The sequence below is a fragment of the Triturus cristatus genome, chromosome 9 (assembly GCF_964204655.1).
Source record: "Triturus cristatus chromosome 9, aTriCri1.1, whole genome shotgun sequence".
Classification (NCBI taxonomy): Eukaryota; Metazoa; Chordata; class Amphibia; order Caudata; family Salamandridae; genus Triturus; species Triturus cristatus.
The window spans coordinates 1,104,919,618-1,104,943,192 of NC_140592.1; the positions used below are offsets into that span (position 1 = coordinate 1,104,919,618).

Sequence of the window (23,575 nt, forward strand, 5' to 3'; positions counted from 1 at the left end):
CATACGGTCATCATGATAAGTATTTGCAACCAATGAAAATTCCCATCCCCAACTAGCCCCCCAGCCTCCCCCCTCGCACATCCCCCCCAGGCGTGTCACTTAAGTGCAGGCTGTAATAAGCCAATAGAACTGTTATATCCGTGGGGCGACTAATTCGTATAGGAGGCTGCTGCCCCTGAGTGTCACCTGGCTTGCTTGGCGAGCACCACTACTATATGTGAGGCTTCAGATCGAAGTGATCTTAGAGCTGCTTATGCGTTAGTCCATAGCTGCCAGAGGGTCGCCTACAGATGTGTCATCCCCCTCTGCTTCGGGAGATTTTAGTGCCACAGCGAGCGCTTCCCAAGCTTTCGCCCGTTCCAGGACCTTTTTACTCTTGGTTCGCTTAGCTATTTGTAACCCAATCACTCCCTCACATTCGGCAACTTTAGGAATCCTGCTTTCCACTTTGCAATGCTAGGGCCCTGTTTCGCCTTTCAATGGGTGGTAATGCCTGGAGCAGACCCAGGTCTATACATTTGCTAGTAATTTTGTTCTTGGACGTGTGGGGAAACCAGTGCAAAATACAATGAGCCATGGTTGGATCCAGCTCTCTATCAGTGAGGTCTGATAATGTTGTCGTTACCTTCTCCCATTAAATGTCTAGGAACGGGCAATCCCATAACATGTGTTTAAAATCTGCGCTTTCTGTGTTACATCTTCGGCATGCCGCTGATTGGTCCGGGAAATATGCGTGTAGTTTTGCTGGGGTAAGGTATGCTCTATGTAAAATATGGAAATGCACCAATTGAAACCTTGCATTCCTCGTGCTCTTCCAGGTTCTCTCCACTAGCTCGCCCCACGCCTTATCAGGGATGTCCCCCCCTATATCAGCTTCCCATTTGAGCTTCAGGACAGACAGCGGGAGTAAGGATTCCAGCGTCATGCGCCTATAGAGGCACGTCACTGCTTTAAAAGTGCCTGCTGCCAACACTACGTATTGGCAGCCCATGGGAGTTGGTGGTTCTGTAAATCCCTTACCCCTAGTCTTCCTGATAGCCGCAGTGAGGGCCGTGTACTGTAGGAAATCACCCCCGGGAAACTCAAAGCGGGTTTGCAGGTCAATAAACGTGATCATGGCACCCTCCTCATATAGGTCCCCTACGGTAGTCAGCCCCTGTTCCGCCCAAGCTTCCAATATATGCCAATTGCCACCATGTGGCGGGGCCCTGCACATTATCAATGGTATTTCCGGCACATAGGGGTATTTAATAGGGGCTCTGCGCAAATACAGGTGCCAGCATTTTCGTGCTGTGGTGAGTTCCAGGGTGAGGGTCGTGGTGTTAATCGGGAGCCGCAGTACAATGAGGGACAGCAACAACAGGGTCCCGAAATCTTCCCTGTGCTCATTATCTCCCCTAGTGGCCCTCGCTACCCACTGCGTAATCCATTGAAATTGTGCTGCCAAATAATAGGTCTCGTAGCCGCCATCTGCTCTTGGTCTCATGAGTGAACTGAGCGCCACCCTGCGTCTGCCCTTGCCCCAAAGGAAGGCTGTGACCATTGAACGAAACTGCTTGAAATACGTTGCCGGGAACCAGATTGGTAGGGTCCCAAAGTATTATAAGAGCCTCTGGAGGGTTATCATTTTTAGAAGGGCCACACAGCCCGCTATTGACAGTGGCAGAGATCCCCAGAATTCGAAGTTGGCTTTTGCCCCTCTGATGGCCTTCCTAATAGTAACCTCAAGAATGTCCTCTTGTTTGTGGTAAAGATGTGTGCCCAGATAGGGAAGACATCTGCAAGCGAAGGAGAGTAGACCCCTAGTTTTAATTCTGGCGGTGTAGTCAGTGTATAAAAGAGCCATCCAGTTCACAAAGCCAGACCCTAGCCCCATTTTCTGCATAAAATGAAATAGAAAAGCCCTCTCCAGACTGTCGAAGGCTTTTTCTATGTCCACTGCAAATATCGTGGTAGCATCCACATGGTAAGTGTCCGCTTTCAGGATGCGCATGAGCCTTCTGATAGTGAGCGCTGTGTTTCTAGTGGGGATTGTGAGAAGTTGGCCTGATGTATGATGTCACTAGTTCTAGTGTACACCTTATATCAGTCCAATCAACCCTTATGGTGATTGGTTGTAAAGTCAACCTTATAGACCAGCTATCCTAGTTGTAGCATGGACAAGAGCAGTCTTGGGCTAAACTCTGAATGGCATGTGAAGCCAGCTGCGATACCATATATAATCCCTTGAATACCAAATGAAAGGACACCACAACAGATATATATATAAAATAAAGTGTATTTATTCTAGTCAAACCCTCAGCACTCTTTATGAGATTAGAGGTAAGTACAACACAGTCTTATTTAAGCATACATTAAGTCACACAGGTAAGTAATACAGTTAGGCTCTAGGGGCCACGCAAACCATATACTAAAGAAGTGGTATAAGGACCACTGTCACGGAAGTAGGATAGGCCTAGGCCTAGGGAATCGCTGGGGCTACACGACACTAGCAACAGTTAGGAAGTGGGAGGCCCACGGGATTCAGGTGCAGAGTGGAAACACTCACGCGTAATGCGTAAAAGTCGATAGAATTACTAGCAGTTAGAAATTAACAGTTTAAGGACCCTTCTGAAGCAGCTAGAGAGTCGAGACTCGGAAACTAGACCCTAGGATAGTCACTACCCTTGTGAGCACCGAAGTACCCAAGTTACCTAGCCCACGGACTGCGGGTGCATAGGTGTGAACTTGCGTCGGGTTTCGTCGTGGACTTCTATGGATGCCTGACGGAAAGTTGCTGACAGGCGGTCAGTGAAGAGTGTCCGGTGGATCCCAAGGCTGGGATCAAGAAGAGAGGATACCTGCAAGCAGAAGGGACAGAGTCAAGGTCACTAGCCAGTGACCACGTGGAACCATGAAGGAACCAGGCGATGTCGGGAAGATTGCAGGTGAAAGGTGAAGCTTGTCGCTGCAGCCACGGGTACCAGGAGACGTCGAGGACGACCAGGACGCGAGCTGTCCCACGAAGGCTCTTGCTGTCGGCGGCGTCGAAGTCGAACTAGGACTCACCAAGCCTTGACAAGCGGAACCCACGAAGAACGGAGGACTTGCTTCTGGTGCAGACCAGGAAGGTCTGGGGTGCTTCTCTTTTGCAGAGAAGCGGGAGCCAGTCTGGAGGAGCCAAACCAGCAGTGAAGATTTCAGGGAGCGTCATCACAAAGGCCACTAGCCAACGGGCAAGCAACCGGACAGACGCGGCAAGCAGGAAAATGCCGAAGGGCCCCACGCAGGACTCTTGGAGTGTGGGGGGCTGATCTTCGGTGCAGATGGTGCTTGGGGTTGGGGCTTCTCAATCCCCGGTGCACAACTTCGAGGATGCCTCAGAAGCTGCGCTGGAAGATACTAGCCACTTTTCCCAGGTAGCCGGTCCCACGTCTCTCGTCGCCTCCACGGATCTCAGCTCGGCTGTGGATGTGGATCAGGGTCGGAGAAGTCTGGAAGTCAAGGCTCTGGTCGGGCTCTGCAGTCGGTCCCTCGTAGAACTTCAGCAAAGCAAAGGGTAGTCTCTTGATGGTGCCTGTTTGCACAGGGTAGCCACTCCTTGGCCACAAGGGAGATTCTTCAGTCTTCTTCTTTCGTCGAATGTCGAAGGTCCAGAGTTTCTGTTCAAGTTGCAGGTTCAGGATAATCTAATCTCCTGGGGCCCAGCTACCACTCTTATACTAATCTGGGGGGCTGGGTTGCCTGCTAGGTCACGCCTTATGGGTGGGACCTGGGAGGGGGGTGGTTACACCCCCTTCCCTTTGTCCAGTTTCGCGCCAGGACTGGGGCTGGTGTGCCCCAGCACCGGTTTGAACTGGACTATGCATGGGACACCTCGTGTGCCCCAGGCATGTCTCATTCCTTTCAGCCCTCCCTGCCCCAATACACTAAAGTCTGTCTGGGGAGGTGCTAGCACCTCCCCAAGCAGGAAACCTATTGTCCAAGCCTCCCTTGCCGGGATCACTCCCAGCAGCAGGAGGTCAGACTTGTGTCTGTGGCAGCAGCATCCATTTTGTGATGCTGAGGCTTTGGTTAGAGTTAAACAGCAAAGTAGGATTTTAACATGTCTCTCCCTCTAGAAGGGGGGAATAATATCCTCATCACCAGAAATGGTATGGGGGTATTATTCCAAAGTGTTAGACACCTTACACGACATGTTTTGATAAAGCCAAACCATAGTTACCATAACCGTTTAAGATTATAAGGCACTTTAAGAGTATATGGTAGGCTATATCCTAGAACAGCTATAAGGACATGGTTCCGAAAGCTGCAGACAGGCTCAGCTCATGCTAGAGCACCATCTCACATGTTACCAAGCACTCTGCCTCCAGGATTGTTAAGGCCTGCCATAGGAGTGGCTGATAGGTACACATGTGTCTATTTTAAGGGTAGATATAGGTATACTATATCTAAGCAAGGGGTGATTACACGACCTTGCCCCAGCTGAGTGATCCGCCAGTTGTGTCTGATTGGAAGGCCAGACCAGGGGTGGCATAATACATGCTGCAGCCCCTGGGAGGCCTAGGGTACACCTATGCCCTGGGTACCTAGGGTACACTGTTCAGGGTCCAATAAGGTGATCCTTACCAATTGGTTATGTACCTAGGGTACATGGAGTCCATTTTAAAGAGAGAGCAGACAGCCTGAGACCCTGAATGGCAGGATCTCAGGCCAACTAAGTCGAAAAACCAGCTAGACACTGGGCAAAAAGTTGGGGGTAACCATAGTCAGATATCCACCTTCCTACAGGGATGAACCCGGATTGGTCTTTATGTATAAGGGTGGTCATGTGAGTGAGCAAACGGGAGGCTAAGATTGTACTTAGTATTTTATAATCGAGATTGAGCATGGATAAGGGGCCGTACGCAGTTTTATCTCACGCCTGCTTGCCCGGCTTTAGCAGAGGTATGATGATCCCTTCCCTAGTGGAGACAGGGTGTTTGCCAAGTCTCTTGGCATCATTATATAATTGTACGAGTTTGGGAGCCAAGAGGTCAATGTATGTGAGGTAAAATTCTATCGGGAGACCATCAGTGCCTGGAGTTTTATTGCGGGCCATACTCTTGATAGCTCCACGCACCTCTCTTACTTCCATCTCTCGTCCTAGCGAGAGTGCTGTATCCTCGTCCAGTGCATGTAGATCAACCCCTTGCGTGAATTCCTGCAGTTCCTCATCTGTTGGACACAGCTGACTTTGATAGAGTTCAGTATAATGTTCCAAAAATAAGTCATTGATCCCTTGTTGGTCGTATCTGGCTACCCCATTCTGGTCCCTGATCTCCAGTATGACTGACCCCCGTCTAGCCGGGTTGGCCAACCAGGCCAGAAGGGTTCCCGTTTTATCCCTCGCCGAGTGTGCTCGAGTTATGTAGTTTTTGTAATCAAAGCATCGCAGGCGCTCTACCTGTGTGGCTACCGCCTCCCTGGCCTCTAGTAGCTCCTGTAGTTGATCTGGGTTTTCGGGTCTGTCCTTTTCCAGGGTGCGCAGGCGCTCGTCATCTATATCTTGGAGGAGAACCTTCCTAACTCCAACCATCTCAGATATGCACCTCCCACTAAGGACTGTTTTACAGGCGTCCCACTCCACGAGGGAGGATATGGCTGTACCCCTGTTGTTTTGAAAATAGTTAGTGATGGCTGTACCTATTGTTGTGCGGAAAGCTTGGTCGTCGAAGGTCTCTGGGCGCAGGCGCCAGGTGGGGATTTTCGGGCGCGCGCATGACCATTGTAACTATACCAGGACAGGGTTGTGGTCGGATAGTGTCCTGGTGAGGTATTCGTTGCAGCCAACCCCCTCATGGACATCAGTTGAACACAGAACGGCATCCAGTCTGACATGTCATTCGTGGAGGGCCGAGAAGAAGGAGTAATCTCGGGCCATGGGGTGTTGCGACCTCCAGGTGTCAATTAAGCCCCATTTCTGTTGCCAGTTACGGCGTGAGTCTGCCAGTTTTTGTGCAGGTGGATTAGGGAGTGGAGGGTGAGAGCGGTCAAGGGCAACGTCAGAGGTACAATTAAAATCACCCCCAGTAGCATCGACCCCGTGAGGACGGTCACCAGCACTCCTGAGAGAAGAGAAAAGAAGGCCGATTGGTCCGAGTTGGGTGCATAAATACTACCTAGTGTGAGGTCCCTACTGTCTAGCCTCCCCGACACCACCACATACCTGCCCTCTGGGTCAATCAGTTGTGACGTGCATTGGAATGGAACACCTGGCCTTATCCATATCAACACTCCTCTCGCAAAGGTTAAGTACGTGGTGTAATAGGCTTGTTCCCTCCAGCAGCGTTGCAACGCCTTCCCTTCCTTTGGTAGCATATGAGTTTCTTGAAGGAATGAGATCTGAATGCCTCTGCGGATCAAATAAGAGTGTATCTTATGGCGCCTGACCATAGAGTGCATGCCTCGCACATTCCACTAGAGACAAGTCAAGCCTAATGGGGATCCCATTGTTGTGGCCAATGGTTACAACCCTTAAAAAACGTTACCCCTGTGACACGCCTGGATACCCTTAAAGAAAAACAACTATAAAAGCGCCCCCAACGCCCCCTCCCCAGAACAGATATCCAAAAAAGAATACCCGTCCAAACCGTAATAGAACAAACCATCGTCCAGTGACAATGGAAGGAGTGGTCACCTGACAAGAACCGTGTTAAGTACCCTATAGTATAACTGATCTAGCCAACAAGCCCCTTTCCAACTGGATGTTCCTCATAAGGCAATGTAGGGAAGGCATAAGTTTGCTGCCACTGCACTAGTGGCACAAGGATGGGAAGTCCCGAAAAATCTCCACGTTGAATGTCACCCCATGACCTTCACATGAGATCATCAACCGTTTGGGGCGTAACCCGTGGCATGTCCGCTCCTAGACTGTCGTTTTTGCTGCAGTCCGGTGAGGTCTCGATTCTGCCAGTGTGACGTATACTCCCACTCAGAGGAGAACTCTGCGATATCGCCGCCTGTAGCGCCTTGCGACGTTCAAGACTAAGTTCTCTAGGCGAAGGAGTCTTTGTTCCAGCCCTATGACTGCGAGGACTTTGCTGTGGGGTCCCAGGAGCTGAAGTATGCTGATTCACCGAGCTGCGAGTGTCAAGCCAGTCCCAAGCTTCTTGTGGCGTGTTGAAGAAACGAGTCTCCGTCGGGTCTGTCACCCGAAGCCAAGCGGGACATAACATGGCACAGGGCAGGTTCAATTTGCGTAGTTTAGCCTTGACAGCAGCAAAGGATGCTCTGCTGCATTGTACCTCCCTCGTAAAATCCGGAAAAATCATGACGTCATTATTATCAATGCGCAGTTCCTGTTTTTGGCGGGCACTTTGCAAAATGTGGTCCCTGTCCTGAAAGTGTAGAAGTCTGGCCACAACAGGACGTGGAGGAACCCCTGGTTTTGGTGGTTGAGCTGAGACTTTTTGAGCCCGTTCCAGGGCGTAGAAGGGGGATAGTCCTGTTGGAGCCACTTCAGAATGGAGCCAGTCCTCCAAGTAACTGATCATATTTGTCCCTTCTGTGTTTTCTGAAATCCCGATGACTCGGATGTTGTTCCGACCGACCTCCCTTCACTGTCCTCGGCGCGCATTTCCAGAGTTTTTACTTTAGTTACCAGGGCAGCGAGGGAGCGGCGCATCTCGTGGACAGATTCCGGCAGGCCATTCAACTCTTTTTCATTGCTGGACACTCTGTCCTTGAGCTTACGATGCTCATCCTTTAGCAGGCTGAGGATCTGTTCCGATTCAATTTTCCCTTCCAGCGCCTCTCTGGAGACCGTTATGGCCTGCATGATGTAAGCCAATGTAGGTTTGCAGGAGGTGGGGTCTCAACTTGTTTCGGGCAATTCATCCTCCTCTTCAGAGTGGGTTCCTGGGGCATCCACGTTAAGGACAGCGAACCCCCTTTTCTTTTGTGTTCTCCCTATCTCAAAGACACTACGTACTGGTGTGGCGTTGGCGCGAGCTCTGTGTCCGCCGTGTTCAGTGCGTCGGGGCGCCACCAGTTCCGCTGGGTCACCTCTGACACTTCGTGCTCTTCCATCCCGCATGCAAGACACCGCCGTTGCCTCTGGTGGTCCCGCCCACTGCAGGTGCTGTGGGTCGAGTGGTCCCACCGATGGAAACAACCCCCAGTGGTCCGGGGGTCTTGGTAGTGGCCCCCAGCGTTTGTCCGCGTCAGTTCATCCCAGTCACTCTGCGGGTTCCTCTTGTTGGCATATGTGAAGGGAAGGCAATCCGTCGCACTTAGCACAATTACTGCGCAGGCACACCCCCTCACCAGCGATGGCCCTACAGTTCTCTGCCTAGCTATAGGCTCATTCCGGCTCCAGCACATGTAACTGCTCACTAATAATTTGTGTGTCCCCGGCCCCTCCGTGGGAGCCACTCCACCATGCCAGCCTCGCTGAGATATCAGTGCACCACCACTAGGCTCGGGCCGCTAGGCGCTGTCAGTGGGGCAGGCTTTCTTCTTTTAGTGCAGGTCTCTCTTTTCACTGGATGGCAATTGGGGCACAGATCGCACTCCACTGCTAATGTTGCTAGTCCAAAGGCCCCCGCATGCCCCGGACACAATCTGGTGAGGGCAGGGGCAGCCGCCCCCCAGTCTATTCAGGGCCCTGCAGGCGGGAGGAGTTCGGTTCGCAGTGACGGTCCCCTGCAGTGCCCTTTATGTAGTCCTGGTACATGCGCCAGCTCACCGTCACCCCTGACAGCCCAGATGCCCCTGCGTGCTGTCACCCCACCGCACAACCCTAATCTCGGCGGGTGGACTCACCGTTCCAGCCGCACTGCAGTTGAAGGGGCCTCCAGCAATGCGGTGTTCACAGTGGAAATCGCTTTGGGCCTCAGGCAGTTGTGGCGCCCCTGGTGGGGAAGTACTCTGGAGCGCAAACCAGGGAGAGTGAGATGCGGGGCACTGCTTGAACCTGTTGTTCCCTCTGCCGTTGCAGCCCAGTAGAGTCTCCGGTCGCACAGGCAAAGTCACGGTAGGGCGCTGTGCAGGTGATAGCCATGGCCTACAGGAGCCACCGCGCCATTTGCTCAGGGGGCGCCATTTTACAATCAGCCCCACCAGAGTCGCATCATGTCATGGTGAGTGCCCCCCGGCCTCCGCAGGACAGCCCAATGCCAAAACAGTACTCTCAGGGCTGCAGGAGTGTCCCGGGGGCCAGCGGTATCCGCTGCAATTGGGCTCCGCATCATCCGCTTCAGTGCTCTTGCGGGCTACCACAGCAGGACATCGCGGCCTGTCTCGCTGCCGGGCACCTCGAATTCCTCTTTCCCCTCAGTGGTCCAGCGATCCGCAAGGCCCCTCCGAGCAGCGCGGGGACCGCAACCTGGCGCAGCTTGCCCGTTCGCTCTGCGGATCAGCAGCGGCCGCAGGTATAACAGCCCGTCCGCCGTCTTGCTACGGAGTCGCGGGCCAAAAGTCCGTCCGTTCGCTCGCAGATGCAGATATCGTGGCATTGCTGTGCTACCCTTCAAAGTGCCGGCATTTTCCGACACCCCGAAACGTGGCTGCTGGCTCTCCCCGCTGTCTCTGGGGGTCAGGATCACTGATTACAGGGTAGCGGCGGTCGGAGCTCACTAGCTCGCGTCTGTCCTCCTCGGCTGCAGGCCACCCTTCTTCTCTTGTTCCACAAACAGTCATGATGCAAAATGTTAGAGATTGGGTTTCTGGTTGGCAGAGGTATGCACACTGTCCAAGCAGGAACCACAATCCTAGTCAGGCTAAGTCAGAAACACACTTTAAATGAACCTGTGCTCACCCTCTGGTAGCTTGGCACAGAGCAGTGAGGCTTAATTCAGGAGACAATGTGCAAAGTATTTGTGCATCACTTCAAACAGTAACAAAGTGAAAAGACCACAAAAAGACTCCACACAAGTTTAGAACAATAGCTTATATTTTTAAAACAAGACCAAAATGTAAAATATCTAATAAGTAGAAGTCAAGATACTCATTTTTAAAGAATAAGCTGTTTTGTAGTTCTTAGAAACAAATAGCGCCAACCAGGGCTATTTGGTCATGCTTGACCAGGTCAAATCCAAATGTTCAGGCTGACCGCGATTGATAAAGGGACTAGCCTTGGCCGGCTAACCAGTACCTTGGATGTGTCACTATCGAGGGAGATGCGAGGAGCAAGGGAGGCGATGCGTCGTCGTCGTAAATCTCTGCGATGCGTCGGTTCTGAGCTGCGCACCGTCGAGGATGCGTCGACAGTCAAGATGTGGAGATCACTGGGGCAATGTGTCAACGTCGTTGAACCACTGGGCTGAAGATGATGCAAGCATCATGAAGTGATGCCTTGGCGCAGAGCCGTGCAAAGTCAGAGGTGCGTCGGAAACTGGAGACGATGTGTCACGCGGTCAGTGATGCGGTGTCTACGGTTCATGCAGCAGCGGCAATGCATCAGCGTCAAGGGTAATGGGCCATTTCCAATAAGCGAGACGTAATCATTGAGTGTATTTTCACTGAGGTAGCAATTTAAACTCCCTTCCAAGAGGACCAAGACTGGATTGGCATCACTTGGCAGAGCAGTACCTACAGCAGACAGAGTCCAGGTACAGTTTGCAGGTTGAAGAGAGAAGTCTTTGATATTCCTTAGATTTCAGAAAACAGGAGGCAAGCCAACAAGCCCTTGGAGATACTAAGGATCCGGTATGTAGAGACGCACCTCCAGTCTTTTCCACTCCCAGGCAAGAGGGAAGCAGGCCAACACAACTAAGCAGTTCAGAAAAGTGGCAGTCCCTCCAGCAGCACCTCAGTCCGTCTTCCTGGTTGAATGTCCTCCGTTTCAGAAATGTGCTGAGTTGGTGGTTGTCAGCGGGCCAGTACTTTTTATTTTATTTTTAAACAAGATTTTATTGGCATTTAGTATATCAACACATTACATACTGTTCAGTCTATACATTGCTTATAGGATTCTCAGTGGATTGCTGCCGAATTAAATTCAAATGCCCCAACTGGTGCCCCCTTCCCTCCCTCCACCCTCCCTCCCTCGCTCTTGAATTACATCCATTAGTTACTCTCTTTCCTCTGATGGTGATTAGTGACTGGATGCCCCAATCAGGATGTGGATAGCCCATCAGTCACACATAAGTTCCTTTTGTGTGTAGCTGTCTAGAGGGAATGCACACAACCTACTGTCACTCACCCCACACGTATTCAGAGACCGGGAGAAGGCACCAAATGGTTACATTAAGAAAATGCCATCTTTCTAAAAGTGGCATTTTCAGAATTGTAATTTAAAATCCAGCTTGACCATAAGTTGTGTTTTTAAATTGTTATTTCAGAGACACCAAATGTGGGGGTTCTATCTCTTCCCAACTGAAAATTACACATATAAAATGTAATAAGGCAATCCAAAGGTTATCCTATGGGAGAGATAGACCTTACAGTAGTGAAAAACGAATTTAAGAGTATTTCACTACCAGAACATGTAAAACCCAAAAGTACACATCCTACTTTTTAAATACACTGCATCTTGCCCATAAGCTGTCCAGGGACTACCTTAGGGTGGCTTATATGTAACAACAAGCATTTGCAATGCAAATAGATCTCGCATTTGTGAGTTAGAGCTGTTTTTTACCTAGACGTTTTATTTTTGGAGTGAATGTATGTAGTGTGCAAAATCCCTTGGAAAGGTCCTGCACTTCATAATAAATATTTTGAAAAAGACGCAAAGTATGGATTGTGTCAATAATTGCTTGCCACGTACCTCATGGGTGAAGTGTCGGCACACATGCACACCGTGGTGCTTTACTAATGCAAAACTCATTAATAAGAGTAGTGCTTACAGATCAACCAACACGATCGGGATCGGAGCATGTGAATCCGAATCCAGGCTTGTCTTTAATTTTCTAGACTATTTGACTCGCTGCGTCTTGGTTATTCCCCCAAACACTGGAAGGCAATGAAGTTTGCCAAGGGAACGGGGGCAGGGGGGCTTCGGGGGTACATGAAAATGTATTCATTGCCTAGTTGTCAAAGGTCGCCCGGTGCTATTAGTTAAAAGTGTGCAGTTTTCCTTAAGATATTAAGAGTACTTTACTCGCATCAATGAGAAAATCAACATTAACTAAACAAAATGCCAGAATGCGAGCCAGTTTTCACAGTGTTTTAGACAGTACTGGTTGCTTAGTTTCATTCCATTAATTTTTGTATTTACTCTTTTACACAGCATACAAAGTAGGTTACCTAACCACGAAGCCCCGAGTTGTTAAATGACCCATATAAGGGAGTGTTTTACAGTTGAGCAAATGTGTCCAAATGGAATTTTGGTAGTGCCATGGAATGATCAGCCAATGAGGTACTCGATGAGCAGGTATTTAACTACACGTTCAAAACGTACGGTATTGTGGCTGTTGTTTGTACACAACCACCTCTCTGAATGTGTTTATTAACACAGAGCTTCATCTACCAGACAGTGCTCACAGAGGGGTGACTAAAGCACAGAACAAAATGTATTTATTTATCCTGAGTGTGAAGGCACCCGGAAGGCTTAGGTGCCCGCCCAGAGGGGCTAGGGATCCCAGCGCTTCTACATACCCTGCCGTGCTCCTCTGCACCAGCAGGGCACAGCTCAGAATCTGCCACTTCTGCTAAGAATAGGTGAGGGGGATGAGGTTGGGGCATGCTGGAGTTGCCGGCAGATTTCCAGGTTATTGAAAGTGATGATTCTGACGTGAGGCAATGGAGACTGACTTTGTCGGTTTGTCTGCACCAGTCTATTTCTCTACCATCTACTGGGCTCACTGTCATGTATCCATTCATCTCTCTTTGTTAGAGGGGCGCGAACCAATATATTAATTAACAGGTAGAGCCAGCCGGAGACGAGCGTATACGAGCCAGTGGGCGAGCAGTGAAAATGATCAGCATGTTAATCATACAGTAAACATGATGTAAATGTGCGATAATGTCTCTTCAGAATTCAAAAAAGTGCATTTCTTTAGCGCGTCACCTCAGTACACAAGATTATAGCACTGAATTGAGAGGAAGTTATTAAAAGTGCTCGTTTTAAGCATGAGTTAAAACACTGCCGCTCCTCCCGCCCGACAACAATGCTATTTGTGAACTAAGAGGCGTCAGTTGCCATGCATACCCCAAATGTTGCCTAGAGTCTTAATATATTTAGAGTAACATTAACATCTAGTTCATTAAACACAAGTTTTGTACAGCACACATCTTGAACTCACATATTTCAAGGTGAAAATAATAAAGATGAAAACGGAAGTGCCGGCGGCAAGAAAACACGAGTGGGGGGGGCAGGGGAGGGTGAGAAGTCACAGACTGAGGAAGAGGGCGGTGAGGTGGGGAGACAGGGAAGAAAATAGTGTTAGGAGTAAAGGGGCCAATAGCTGTGGAAGGATACAAATGGTGAATGAGGAGGGACTAACAAGCCTCAAACCAATCGGAAGGCAGCATTTAAGACAAAAGCCAATGGGCAGAGAGTGGGCGGAGCTTCCACAAAGCTTCCACATTACAGTATATACTGCATGCCTCGCAAAGCGATGGCAGCGTATTCGCGCTGCAACGCTAGGCGAGACCTAAAAAGGAAGGTTTGGGCCTGGCAAGAAGGTTAAGTTGGTAGGTCGACATGGCAATTTAAAACTGGCACACTGGCTCTGCATTGGCAGGCTGGAGACATGTTTAAAGGGCTACTCAAGTGAGTGGCACAATCAGTGCTGCAGGCCCATTAGTAGAATTTCATTTACAGCCCCTGGCACATGTCGTACACTTACTTGGGACTTGTAGGTAAATTAAATATGACAATTGTGGATAAGACAATGTTACTATGTTTGAAGTAGAAAGCGCATCACTTTAGCACTGATTAGCAAAGGTAAAGTGCCCAGATTCCTAAAGCCAGCAAAAACAGTAAAAATAGGAGGTCTGAAGGCAAAAAGTCGGGAAATCACGCCAAGGATGCCAGGTCCAACACTAAATCATGATCTTGCTTTCGGGTATGATTTGCAGAACTAATAAACATAAGATAAAGAAAGGTTACCTAACCTAATTGATCTAGAAGCGGCATTAATGAGTAAGAACTTATCGTTGAAGCTTAAGTAGGTAAAAAGTTTCAGCAGCATTCTGGTAAAAGAGGTAGTACACCAAAATTATTGAGCTCCAAATATCATGGCTACAAAAATGTGGGCAAGAATATTAGAGGTAAGTATACTGTTTTTTTCAGTATGTTACAATAATATCAAAATGTAAAATATTTTTTTCTATAAGATTGTAATTTGTATAACGTTCTAGGGAATTCTGTTGTGCCTTAATTGTTTTATTATCATGAAATTTAGTTTTAATAATGTATTAACTTTATAGTAATGTTACTTTTTGGGGGGGTGTTGGGTTGACTGAGGTATTGGATGGATAATGTTTAATAGTATTTATTCATGTTAATTGATCAATGTGCTCATATGTAATTTTTCAAAATTGTATTTTTACGTGTTTGTTTTATTTATTTTATTTTCAGGTTGTGGGTTTATTGCGGGTGGAGTGGGCAGTATGTTAATTGACATTAATTAACTAGTTTGTACGTATTTAAATTGGTATTATGTAATTATAGATGTAATTATTTTTAAGTTGTATGCATATTTTTTTGTTTAGGGTGTGAGGTTTATTGGGGGTATTGGATAGGTTGTATGTTAATTAAAATATACATTCATTGATAGTAATTGATGATTATATATTTTTAATTTGGCAATTATTTACATGTTAAACAATTTTTAGGCTATATAATTATTTTTTTGTCTTGTGCTGTGGGGTTTATTAGGGGATTGGTGCTAGTATTTTAATAAATATAATAAAATTCGATTGTTAGACAAATTATATTCTTTTTTACATTGGTAATTATATGTTTATTTTTTATTGTTTTTATTATTTTTTCGTTTGCACTGTAGTGTATTGGGGTAAATCAGTATTGAAAAGAAATATTAATAATAATGTTTCTGAAATATTTCTTGTAAAGTATTCATTTAGGATTGTTTTGATTGATTTTGAAGGTTTTACTGTATCAGTAGCCGAGTGCTCACAGTAAGCTTAGTGGTTCATATCATATCAGATCCAGGGATTAAAAAAAGCATTCTAACTGAAAAAAGAGCACAGTCTCCCTCTTTCCCACCTCCTTGTTTATCCTCCTCAACCCGGGTGTTCACAGTGTCTCTTCAGGTAGGATTATGGGAAGTGTGTTGCCTTTCGCGATAACTTGACAAGCCTCAATGACTCCTCTCAGGTCTTGCCACAATCCTGCGACTCAGCAGTGTTCACCTTCCATGTTTTGCCACCTTAGTGGGTTAGGCTAGTTATCATCTACTTCCTAGCCCTCCCAGATTTTTCGAAACTTTTTGTAACACCCTCTGCCTTCAAATACCAGTTTTTCTATTGCGCAGCACATATTTATTTCCATCACCCAGTCCTGGACTCGATGGTGTTCTGACCTTCCCCATTTTCATATAACTCCACTTTTGGTTAGCAGTAGTCTCAAGTTGACCAGTAGCTTCTCATATGATGTAATCATATGATTACATACCCCATCCATACTCCCAGCAGTAGCAGGGGTTCCTGTCCTTCTATTTGTGTGCCCACTGCGGCTTACAATCTGTTTCGTACCGCGTCCAGAATCGCACTAGCACTGGGCAGTCCCAAAAGTATTCATTTTTGTGTTGTATGGCTAAATTAAAAATTATTATAAGCATTTCTGGTACTATTGCACTTTACGCAGTGTTTGTTTGGACTAGATTTAGACTGCATCACCCGCCCCCCTCCCCAATATATGCACTTTCCTCATGTTTGTTGGGACTGAATTTGGAAATGTAAATATGGCCTCCAACAACACCCTCCCAATATATGTACTTTCCCCAGTGTTTGTTGGATTGGAGATAGAGTAGTACATCTGACACCCCTAAATATATGCACTTTCCTCAATATCTATTGGACTGGAGTTAGACTAGTACATTTGACCCCACTAAGTATTTACATTTTCCCACATTTTACTTAGACTGGAGTAGGAATAGTAATTCCAACCCCACTTGCCCTCAATATATGCTGCTTTCCAATTGTTTGTTCGACTGGAGTCAGAACAGTAAATCTGACCCACTTAAGTATATGCACTATCCACAATGTTAGTATTACTAAAGTTGGAATACTAAATCTGGGTGCTGAAATATACGCACTTTCCCCAGTATTTCTTGGACTGAAATTAGAAAATTAAATCTGACCCCCTCGCCCAAAAAATATATGCACTTTTGTCAGTGTTACTTGGACTAAGTTTAAAATTGTAAATCCGACGCCCATTAATATATGCACTTTCCCCACTTTTTGTTGGACTGAAGTTACAAAATATATGCATGTTCCCATATGTTTGTTGGCCTGAAGTTACAAATGTAAAGCTGCCCCTCGCAAAGTATATGCACTTTCCACATTGTTTGTTGGACTGGAGTTTGAATATTTAATCTGACCACCCCTAAATTTATGCACTTTCCTTATATTTGTTTTCATCTTTGATTATTTAATTTACTTGTTACACAAAAGGTTGGTAGTTAACAAACATTATACATGGGTTTCTCCGTTTTTGAATTAATGTTGGACCAAACGCTAGAGTGTCTAGCTTCAGAAATGGACTCACGCTAATACATTATACCCTAACTGAAGTTGTTGCACACCAGGTCCAAATGGTTTCTCCATTATTTGCAGTCTGGTACCAAACATTAGAGCTTTACCCATTATAAATACTGCCCTAACAGGATGCATATTGCAAAGAGCAAAACAAGAAACTCGTCATTTCTGACATAAGCCAATTTCAGCTCTTGAACTAGCTTGTGAAATGCAGTCTGGAGAGGAATGTCAAATCTGATAGAAACATCTAGCTGCAGATTCCTTACCTTTCAACTTTTAGGCGTTAGGCTGGATCTGCAAGATTTTTCTTAGCAGTACCCCTCTGCACCGGTAGGTGTCGTCGGTCGACTCCGCGTAACGTCATCAGCGTTGTGACGTCCGTGTCGTCAATATAACCGACACTCCGGCACGCTGACGTCAGTTGTTTTCTTTCTGCACCAGCCAGAGCAGATCCGTCAAAGAAAGCTTACCCTCTTCTCATTGTTTGACTGACTTTTTTCGACTCCTTTTGGTGTGTAGGATGTCTAGTAAGCGACCACAACACTAAGTCATGCTCCAATTGCCAGACCACGGCACCGAAGGCTTTGAGGGAGCTGTCCCTAAAGCTGATCGCGGCCTGCCATCCAGCCCTACAGAGATCGCCTCACCAATCTCGATCCGGTCTAGGTCTAGGTCGAGAGGAAGGTCCGAGTACCCCTCCGGTGAATCGATGTCCTCTTTGCGAAGTCATCGAAGTCAGGTGAAAGACACCACAAAAAACATAAGAAGTCGAAGCGTGTTACAACTTCGTCCCGCGACTAGGCGGAGAACCCTCGCGTTGGAGGCCCCTCACCGTGGAGCGGGTTCCTGGGTCAGCTCCGCGCTTCCCTGCCTTTCTGGGACCAGGAGCGACCCCCACCCAACTTGGAGCGACCCCCACCCAACTTAAAGAGTTTTATGATGCCGTGCGTGCCATATTTGGGTGGCCTGACGCTGCTGTAGTGCCTTCGGTCAGCTGGCTCAGATGACGGAGGAGTCCCCGTGGGTTCCGTGCCTTCAGCGCCACGTCCTCCAACTAGACCCATTTCCGGGTCCAGACCGGTGCCGGTCGCACCTCCACAGTGACCTTTCCCGGCAATGCGTCCACTAATGAGGTTCTCAGCGCTGCCGGTACCCACCTGCGGCTCCTCCCCAATCCTCATTCCCGACGACACGGAGCCAGTCGGGCATCCTCCGACGCCAAGACCCGCACCGATGGAGCCGTACGGCTCCATGCCCTTCACTCTGCCCTATTCTGAAGGGTTAGAAATGGATGAGGAGGATTGGGAGGGGGAGCAGGATCCCTTAGACATCCTGCAACCACTAGACATGGACTGGTATGAGGAACTGGGTGACGCCAGTGGTCTGGACACCTCCCCAGATTCTGGCATGCTGTCTTCATCTAACCTGGCTACGGAGGAGGGGGCATAATTTACTATGGTGGTGCATAGGGCTGCGGTGGTCTTGGACCTGCAGCTCCCTACGGTTACAGTCAAGACGTCAGAGGTCCTGGAGGCTGGTGTCTCCAGCTCGAAACCCTTCCTGCCATTTAATGAGGCCTTAACAGACATCCTTCTGGGAACTTAGTCCAAGCCCAGCACAGGAGCTCCTGTGAATAGGACGATTGCCTGCCGCCATCACCCTGCACCGGTTGACCCAATTTTGCTCACCGCCCACCACTCCAAGCTTGGTGGTTCAATCTTCCACTTCCCATGGCGCGTTCCCTTCCACACCTCCAGACAGGGAATCCAAGAGACTGGAAAGCTTTGGAAAGAAAAATATAGTCTAGCACTGCAGTCAGTGAACACCGCATGCCGTTTGGGCCGTTACTCCCATTCGATATGGGACACAGATGCACATTTGCTGCCCAAGTTCTCGAGGAGGACCGGACCCTACTCTTCCCAAGCCATTTCAGATGGGAGAGATGCAGCAAAGTTCGCCATCCGATATGGCTTGGACACAACAGACTCACTAGTCAGACCGATTTCCATGATGGTGGCCCTACGTCGCCATGCCTGGCTGAGGACATCTGTTTTTTTGGGGTATGTCCAAGCTAATCTTATGGACATGCCCTTTCATGGCTTCTGTCTCTTCAGAGACAAAGCTGATGCCGCCCTTGAGCGTTTCAAGGACTTACGGGCTACTGTCAAGTCCTTGGGCCTCACCACAACATCCTGGCCCATATCTGCTTTTTGATCCTTTTGTGGCTATGGAAGGGGCTACCCACAGCTCCAACCCTATTCCTGCGAGAAAGCCCCGCAAGTTCAGCAGCCCGTGCGGGCCGTGGACGCGGTTCACCCGACCCCGTGAGTCGAGAGGCCAGAAGTCAAGCCAAGCCACAATCCCCTCCTTCACTGCAAAACCTTCCTAGTCCGATCCCCTTGGATCATTAACAACATGTTGGTGGCAGAATACGCCATCACCTCCACCACTGGCGAAAATTCACCTCGGACAGAAGGGTGTTGCAAATAGTCCGAAGGGGTTACTCCCTCCCCTTCTAGACTACCTCTCCATCTATGACTCCAGTGTATGATCAGCTGACGGAGGATCCCCTTTCTCTACTTCACGAGAAAATCAAAACTCTCTTGACCAAGGGAGCTATAGAGAGGGTTCCCGGACCAGAAATAGGCTGTGGTTGTTATTCATGCTATTTTGTGGTTCCCAAGAAGGAGGGATGCCTTCATCATATCCTCGACCTCAGAGCACTCAACTACTTTCTCAAAAAGGAGAAGTTCAAGATGCTCACCCTAGCTCAGGTCCCGTCTGCCCTGGACCCGGGAGACTGGATGGTAGCGCTGGAGTTGCAGGATGCCTATTTTCATATCCCTGTCCTGCCTGCCCATCATCACTACCTGCGGTTTACGGTTGGCCACGCGCTCTTTCAGTTTGCAGTGCTCCACCTCGGCCTCACCAGTGCCCCTCGGGTGTTCACAAAGGTGATGAGAGTGGTCGCAGCCCATCTGTGAAGATCAGAGGTTCCAGTCATCCCCTATTTCGACGACTGGTTGTTGAAGGCGGGCTTGTCCGAAGCAGTCGTCCCCCACCTCCAGACTACGGTGAACCTCCTGCATTCGCTGGGGTTAGCTATCAATGTTCCAAAGTCACATCTGACTCCCTCTCAGACACTTCCTTTTATTGGGGCGGTTCTGGACACAGTGCAGTTTTGGACCTATCCTCCCGAACGGTGACTCCAGGGTATTCAGGCTATGATTCCGATGTTGAAGCCTTTGTCCTGGATTTAGGTGAGAATGCCTCTGAGGCTGTTGGGCCTCATGGCCTCCTGCATCCTGCATGAGGGCTCTGCAGTGGAACCTGAAGTTCCAATGGGCACAGCATTGAGGAAATCTCACCGACCTGGCTCAGATATCAGAGGGCATTGCGAAAGACCTGCAGTGGTGGCTGACAAACTGCGATTGGGTCAGAGGCAGACCCCTCTACCTTCCCCACCCAGATCTCACAGTAGAGACGGATGCGTCTCTTCTGCGATGGGACGGCCATCTGGGAGAGGTGTAGATCAGAGGACGCTGGTCTCCAGTGGAAGCCAAGCTCCAAATCAACCTATTGGATCTTCGTGTGATCCGACTGGCGCTGAAAGCCTTTTTACCATCCATCAAGGGAAGGCTAGTTCAGGTGTTCACAGACAACACTACCGCCATGTGGTACTGCAATAAACAAGGCGGAGCGGGGTCTCTGTAAAGAGGCCCTGCGCCTCTGGTCTTGGCTGGAACAACAAGCCATTTCCCTGGTGGTTCAACATCTGGCCGGTTCTCCGAACGCAAGAGCAGACTAACTCATTCGAAGGCGTCTTGCAAATCACGAGTGGTGTCTCCATGCGGAGTTGGCACAAGGTCTCTCAGCAGTGCGGAAAGCCTTGGTTAGATCTGTTCGCCCCCGAAGAGAACACGCAGTTTTGCACGTTGGAGTTTCCCAGGGCGCTCTCGCTAGGCAACTCTTTTTGTCACAAGTGGAGCTCAGGCCTCCTGTACGCCTTTCCGCCCATACCACTCCTGCCCAGAGTGCTCAAGAAGATCAGGAGCGACCGGGCACAAGTCATTCTTGTGGCTCCATATTGTGCTCGAATAGTTTAGTATCCCGAGGTTCTGTATATGAGCATCGATCCTCCGATCAGGCTGCCCCTTCAGGAGGATCCACTGTCGCAACAGCAGGGGAGGATCCTCCACCCAAACCTGTGTACTCTCCTCCTCCTTGCGAGGAGATTGAATGGGGATAGTTGACAGCTTTTGACCTTTCCTCTCGAAGTCTGCAAGGTTATTCTGGTATCCAGACGTCCCTCCTGAAATCGGTATACACCTGCCGATGTTTGTAAATATTGTACAGAACTTTCTATTGACCCCTTATCTGCTTCTCTGTCAGATTAGTCTCCTGTTTATCCTCTCCTTGGCCCAGCAGGACTCTGCTTTGGGCACCTTGAAGGGCTACCTTTTGGCCCTCTCTTTTTTTCTATGGCTGCCAGATCAGCCTTCACATTTTAAGTGCCCTCTGGTGCTGAGATATTTGAAGGGGTTCACCCACTCGTTCCCCGCTTCTCCTTTTTTTATGGCACAATGGGACCTTAATTTGGTCCTTACTTTCTTGATGTGCACACCAATTTAGCCACTGCACAACTATCCTCTATGGTTGCTCACTATTAAAACAGCTTATTTGGTGGCAGTTACCTCTGCCAGGAGGGTGAGTGAACTACAGCCACTGTCATCACAGCCTCCTTACCTGACAGTCTTCCCGGACAAAGTGGTACTGGGAACTAGGGCATCCTTTTTGCCCAAGGTTGTAACTCCCTTCTATATGGGACAGTGCGTTACTCTACCCACTTTCTATGCACCTCTGCATCCTTCCAAAGAAGAGGAGCGTCTCCACTGTGTGGACCCAAAAAGAGCATTATTATTCTGCCTTGATCGCTCTATAAAGTTCCGGGTGGATGACCAACTCTTTATAGGGCACGTGGGAGCAAAGAAGGGGCTTGCTGTCTAAAAGAGGACCATATCACACTGGGTTAGCCTCTGCATCAAAATATGTTATGCCTTGGCAAAGAAGCAGGCTCCCGAAGGCCTTCGGTCCTATTCCACCAGGGCGAAAGCAGCCACCACAGTCCTCCAGCGCGGTGTTTATATTTCTGATATCCGCCAAGGGCCCACATGGGCATCTCTACACTTGTTTACCAGATACTATTGCCTGGATTCTCAGGTTTGCAGGGAGGACCTGTTTGCTCTGTCGTACAGAATTTCCTGGTTTACAGCTTTTCCGAAATACCAAAATATTTATTTTACTAGCATCTAAATAAGGATTTGTTGGATCTTCATATTCTCAAGTAAAATTTGTAATGCAAACTGAACTGAAGAAACATCAGGGCTGGAACTTCCTTATTATTTATGTCAACTAAAAGTCTCCAAGGAATTTGGAGCAGTAGTCAGAGTAGTACATGTATGGTATCTAGTTATAGTACTGACATTTAAGTGAGAGAACAAAACCAGTAGGAAAATCTCCACTGAAGACTGAAATGAGACAGGCAATCTTTGAATCACTGTTAAATATTTGGAACCATCTGCAGGATGAGAAGTATCAGGAGCACATAGGGCAGGCAATTGAGCAATATCTAGATACGAATGTGGGAACGGTAGCTGAGGCGGCAACTGTGTGGGAGGCAATGAAGCCCACCCTGCAGGGGGTAGACATTTTATTCTGCACGGCAGCTCGTCGGACGCGGCAGGAATCTCTTACGCGGTCTGAGGCCCATTTAATGGAATTAGAGCAGAGCAGTAGGGGGGAGGGAGGGAAATTGGTGCGCCGACAGCTGGTGTTGGTGCAACAATGCGATAGTCCAGTTGGAATGTGGAATGGCGCACTCCTGTAATACTTAGTAGCTGATTGTGATCGTGGTTCAACTGAGTGATTGGTGCAGGGTTGGTAACCCTTCTGAACTCAAGGAAGTATATTGATTGGCAATGCGGTATTTCCCTAAGGAGTAACGTCCCCAACCTTGCACTCGTAAGAAGATTTCAATACAGTTTTTCACAAAGTCATTCAATATGTTTTTTTTCTTTCTTTATTTGGTGATTTTCACAATGATACTCTCATGTTCAATATTTCCATTGTTTTAAATTAGTTTCGTACTATTCATGTCATAGTATCGATGTGTGCCCAATGCATTTCGGGCATTGCCCTTCTTCAGGGGGCTTTTTTCTGAAAGTACAAGGGTAACAGAAAATCTCTAAATACTTTAAGCCATTTATCAGTATGTCAAACATTTTAGTGAACAGAAAACAGAAAAAGCGTGAACAGGTAAACTGTCTTAGATTCCAGTTGCCAGTTTTGTTTCAACTTCAATTGGGGCCTCATTATCTCCAAGTTGTCGATTAAGCTAGAGATCGGGGTCGTCTGCTGCGGGACTGGAGACACGCGGAAGTGGTTGGCTTCCATAAACCAGGCCGGACCCTGGACCAGCACGCCTCCAATCGCCCCATCTCATTGTTGAATGTCGAGGCCAAAATTCTGGCCAATCGCTTCCAACCTTACATAACTACCTTGATCCACCCAGACCAGGCTGGATTTATGCCTCAGAGGGCTACGCGTCATAAGATCCGGCGTGCGCTCACTGCCATAGCCACCATCCAGGGAAAGGGAGTGCAGGCTGCACTGTTGCTGGCAGATATGGATAGGGCATTTGACTCCTTTATCTGGGTGTACTTGTTCGCACTCTTAGACCGTCTAAACATTTGCCCGCGATTCTTGTCATATCTAAAACTGTTACATACGGATCTCACGGCGTCTGTGCGTGTTGCGGGATCCACCTCCTTCACATTTTCAATTGGCAGAGGCACCCGCTAGGGGTGTCCCCTGTCGCCATATCTCTTTGCCCTAGCCATGGAGCCCTTGGTGGCGTGGGTCCGGGTGGATGCGCAAGTGGCGGGCTTTG

The 23,575-nt window shown here is 48.5% G+C and overlaps 1 protein-coding gene across 2 annotated transcripts in view; it reads left to right on the forward strand.

The window, feature by feature from the left end:
* NEMF (nuclear export mediator factor) overlaps nt 1-23,575 on the forward strand; it is a 453,826-nt gene that overhangs the window by 399,991 nt on the left and 30,260 nt on the right. The window lies entirely within an intron of this gene.